Consider the following 5,089-nt stretch of genomic DNA (forward strand, 5'->3'; position numbering starts at 1 on the left):
TGCAAAATTCATCGAAGAATCTCCCTTACTTATGAAGAAAAGTGTACCTATAGCAACAAATGCAGCCAATGGTAAGTGAAAAAATGGTGAAATACAAATGTCAAAAAAATAATTATTTTCTTATATTTTTGAACTTCCACCACTGTTAGTGTAAATTCTGAATCCTTTCTGGTCATTCTGACAAAGTTTTATGAATTTATTTTTGAAAGTATAAACAGTGGAAATTAAAATGTCCTGTTGTGTCTCTCTTGCTCCAAGTCGTCCCGTTTGACGTCCTACCCCCCCCCCCCTCCCCTTAAATATTAATGTCTTAAGAAGCAAATAACAGAACTTTAGCATTATGAATAATAATTCGGTTGTTTGGGGGAAGAAACCAAACAGCAAGGTCATCGGTGTCGTCGGGTGAGGGAGGGACGGCAAAAGAAGTTGGCAGTGCCCTTTCGAAGGAACCATCCCGGCGTTTGCCTGGAGCGATTTAGGGAAATCACGGAGAACCTAAATCAGGATGGCCGGACGCAGGATTGGACCATCTTCCTCCCGAATGCGAGTCCAGTGTGATAACCACTGCGCCACCTCGCTCGGTTATGAATAATAATTCAAATGGCTCTGAGCACTATGGGACTTAACATCTATGGTCATCAGTCCCATAGAACTTAGAACTACTTAAACCTAACTAACCTAAGGACATCACACACATCCATGCCCGAGGCAGGATTCGAACCTGTGACCGTAGCAGTCGCGCGGCTCCGGACTGAGCGCCTAGAACCGCTAGACCACCGCGGCCGGCATGAATAATAATTGACGGTGCCAGTGACTACTGGACATTTTCGTTGCAGTGAAATCAATAACTAGAAAACTTGCATACTGCCTCATATACATTAACTGGTATCTTGTGTCGATGTGCACCGAACCGTTTTGTGCACAAAATTTGGACATTAAATGTGCATCCATGTACTATAAGACTATATTTTGTATTAATAGACAATGAACTAATTATGAATTGTCATTAATAATTCACGATTGAATGAATATTTCTAGTGCTAAACAGCACTGAACTTTTAAGAAATAACCCAATGAATAACGTCATTGGACCTACATATCCATGGAGACATGTGCCACGAGACACCCAATAACTTGAACGTTTATTGCATTATTAATGATCTAATCTTTTATTTAATGTAATATGTAATATGATGACGTATTTTTTTCTTTCTTATCTGACTGAATATACTGCGAAAGCCAGACCAGGCCCGACCGAACGCTTCCTCCCGTGTTTTGAGCTGGGGTTTCCCTTAGGCCGCGCGGAGTGGGGAAGCGAGGTAATTATCCCTGGCAAATTGTTATTTAGCCAACGGCCTTGCCGCAGTGGTAACACCGGTTCCCGTCAGATCACCGAAGTTAAGCGCTGTCGGGCTGGGCTAGCACTTGGATGGGTGACCATCCGGTCTGCCGAGCGCTGTTGGCAAGCGGGATGCACTCAGCCATTGTGAGGCAAATTGAGGAGCTACTTGATCGAGTAGCGGCTCCGGTCTCGGAAACGGCCGGGAGAGCGGGGTGCTGACCACATGCCCTCCATATCCGCATCCAGCGACGCCTGTGTGCTGAGGATGACACGGCGGCCGGTCAGTACCGTTGGGCCTTCATGGCCTGTTCGGGAGGAGTTTAGTTTAAATTGTTATTTAAATCCGGGCAGTGTTGGTCACAGTATTTAAATGACAAATATGCTGACGTGATATTCACTCAATAATTCTATACGACCATAGTGTGAATATTACAATAACAACTTACTGTGCCTGCAAAATAGTGTGTATCACAAATGTTTTGTGAAGAGTTTCAAGCATGTCTTTGACACAAGCATACTTTAAACTTTCCAGGCGGAGTTGTGACGTCTCCTGGAAAGCTCCTAAAATTAAAGTGAACCTATACCAGACGTGTAAATAAAAACCGTAGCTAAAACGACAGATAATTATAAAACCTATTATTCGATAATATGATATTTTTAGTATTAAAAAAGATATTTATTTTAGTTTCAAATAGTAAGTATACAATTTTAAGAGATTAATTGTAACCGTCGGTATCTCATCTCACTAAGGTTAAAAAAGACTTGTTGCAGTATATGGTAAAAAGTGAATTCCTCCTCTTCTTATTCAAAACGTCTCCCTCTCCGTGGAAATATTTAAGAGAAAATAATTATTTTAAGTGAATTGTGTAGAAGATTGCCCGTCTACCTTTCTTTTGTCATAAAGGTGCTCAGGCGCTCATTAGGTGGAACTTAATTAAAATATTAAATATTGGGCTTCTCCCTGAATTTAACATAATAGGTATCTTGACTACTGATAATGATTTTGAAACATTCATATCTGCAAAGTTCATTTTTTCTGATTTTTTACGCAATTTCATGTATAGATTTAACTGCTGTAGACAACAAGGCTTATGTTTGCTTCACGATACCTTTGACTTAATTTATTTCTGTCAAGGAAATGGTTAACCTAAAAAGATGCCAGTGTGATATCAGTGAAATTAATTATCGCGAGTACAAATCCTTACGCTACGTACGTGGTTATATCGCCTCTCTTTTCGCAACAATTAATTTAACGGGCAATAACAGTAAAAGTTTCATGCTAACTCTCATTATATTTGAGTTAGCAGCGAGTTTGAATACCGTAATTAAACCATTGCAAGCAAAGCTGCATGCATTTTTACTAATGTTTGCGCATGCGTAGCAAGCGTGATTATCGTCGGCGTATATTTAACCTGCAATTACGAGCGACCAGAATATACGCGACGCCAATAGTGTATTAAATATCCTTCACCTTTTTGCCAACAGCCCGACCACATTTTACATTAAAACCAAAAACATTTTAATACCAATGGAGAGAAACAGACGATATAAGTCTGCTATCTGGCAGGGAATTTTACCAGACGTTCTTGATTTGTAACTTTCTATTGTACTTGTAAACCACCGTATGCTGGTCAGATGTTGGTTTTGGTGCTGATGTGCGTTTTAATCCAGGAGAAAGTAAGCTGGCTTCAGCTGCTGAACAGAGAAGATGAGTAGGTTATCTTTTATCTTGATGGTGAAGAACTATGATAAATGTTGAATAATTCCGTAACGACCTTCGTAGGTTGTGTGTTCAAATAACTTACGGGTTTGCTGCCAGGTGACGTCGTCGAACACCGCAGGTGTGAAAGAACCTTCTCTGATATTTTTGGAAGACTTTGTAGGTTTCACGTGGTTAATCCTTTTCTTCAGTTCGCTGACGAAAGTTGAAAGGTCAACGTCTTCAAATAATTTCTCTGTAGTACTGTTCAATACTACAGAAGCCAAGTAATACACGTCTAAAATCTCAGACCTAAACTAATTCCCTCTAAGTCACATGGCTAAATTTAGCCATCCACTACTATGTTCGTTTTAGTCAAGGTACTATCCATTCCGCACAGTTGATCTTCCAAGTTTTTGCTGTCGCTGACAATTTACAATATCACTAGGAAATGTTAAAATTCCTGTCTCTTTTTGGAACTTCAATTCCCTTTTCATATTTCATTTAATGATTATTCAATGTACTAATCGATTTAACATAGCCGATAAGCTGCAACTTTGTTCCATTCCCTTCTCAACTACTACCCCAATTTAATGTCATTCAACTCTTAGATCTATAGTCTTGATTTTATAGTAGTTTTAAATAACTTTTAGACCCCTGCATTTTATTGTTGTTTTCAGAATTTCAAGGAGTGTGTTCCAATTAATATAATCAAAAGAATTCTTTAAATTTATAAACGATATAAATGTAGGTTTAACATTTTGTAAGTCTTAGATGTCATGGGTTAAGTGTTGCCTCACGGTCTTTGCATCTCTTTATAATCCAAATTTACCTCTCCTAGTTCAGATTCTAGCGATGTTTCCATTCTTTTATTACTTTTCATGCTGTGTTTGGAATCTATGCCTTATTAAACTGATAATTCCATAGTATACATAGTATTGGAAGTTCCATGCGGCTTTTCGCGGATGATGCTGTAGTATACAGAGAAGTTGCAGCATTAGAAAATTGTAGCGAAATGCAGGAAGATCTGCAGCGGATAGGCACTTGGTGCAGGGAGTGGCAACTGACCCTTAACATAGACAAATGTAATGTATTGCGAATACACAGAAAGAAGGATCCTTTATTGTATGATTATATGATAGTGGAACAAATACTGGTAGCAGTTATTTCTGTAAAATATCTGGGAGTATGCTTGCGGAACGATTTGAAGTGGAATGATCATATAAAATTAATTGTTGGTAAGGCGGGTGCCAGGTTGAGATTCATTGGGAGAGTCCTTAGAAAATGTAGTCCATCAATAAAGGAGATGGCTTACAAAAGACTCGTTCGACCTATACTTGAGTATTGCTCATCAGTGTGGGATCCGTACCAAATCGGGTTGACAGAGGAGATAGAGAAGATCCAAAGAAGAGCGGCGCGTTTCGTCACAGGGTTATTTGGTAAGCGTGATAGCGTTATGGAGATGTTTAGCAAACTCAAGTGGCAGACTGCAAGAGAGGCGCTCTGCATCGCGGTGTAGCCTGCTGTCCAGGTTTCGAGAGGGTGCGTTTCTGGATGATGTATCGAATATATTGCTTCCCCCTACTTATACCTCCCGAGGAGATCACGAATGTAAAATTAGAGATATTAGAGCGCGCACGGAGGCTTTCCGGCAGCAGTTCTTCCCGCGAACCATACGCGACTGGAACAGAAAAGGGAGGTAATGACAGTGGCACGTAAAGTGCCCTCCGTCACACACCGTTGGCTGGCTTGCGGAGTATAAATGTAGATGTAGATATAGATGTAGATCTGTCAGACTCAGCCTTGTTTGGAACTGAGATTATCCTTGAAGACTGAGAGTATTCCTACTGTTTCATATATCTAATACTCCAATTGGATGAGTTTTGTCATACGGGTTCTTGTAATAACTGTGATTGTGATTAGTTGTGTAAACTGAATCAGTTGCCTATTACCACGTTACTCAAGTCCATTTCAGTCGCTTGTTCCTTTCCTATATGTTTTCAACCATTCACATGGAACTACGTTTAGCCGAATTAACTGTGAAATAC

General features: G+C 39.9%; 1 pseudogene; it reads left to right on the forward strand.

Annotated features, from left to right (window-relative positions):
• Positions 1-1,347: 1,347 nt before the first annotated feature.
• Positions 1,348-1,465, forward strand: LOC126092966 (5S ribosomal RNA; annotated as a pseudogene).
• Positions 1,466-5,089: the final 3,624 nt, after the last annotated feature.

This window comes from Schistocerca cancellata, chromosome 7 (genome assembly GCF_023864275.1).
Source record: "Schistocerca cancellata isolate TAMUIC-IGC-003103 chromosome 7, iqSchCanc2.1, whole genome shotgun sequence".
Lineage (NCBI taxonomy): Eukaryota > Metazoa > Arthropoda > Insecta > Orthoptera > Acrididae > Schistocerca > Schistocerca cancellata.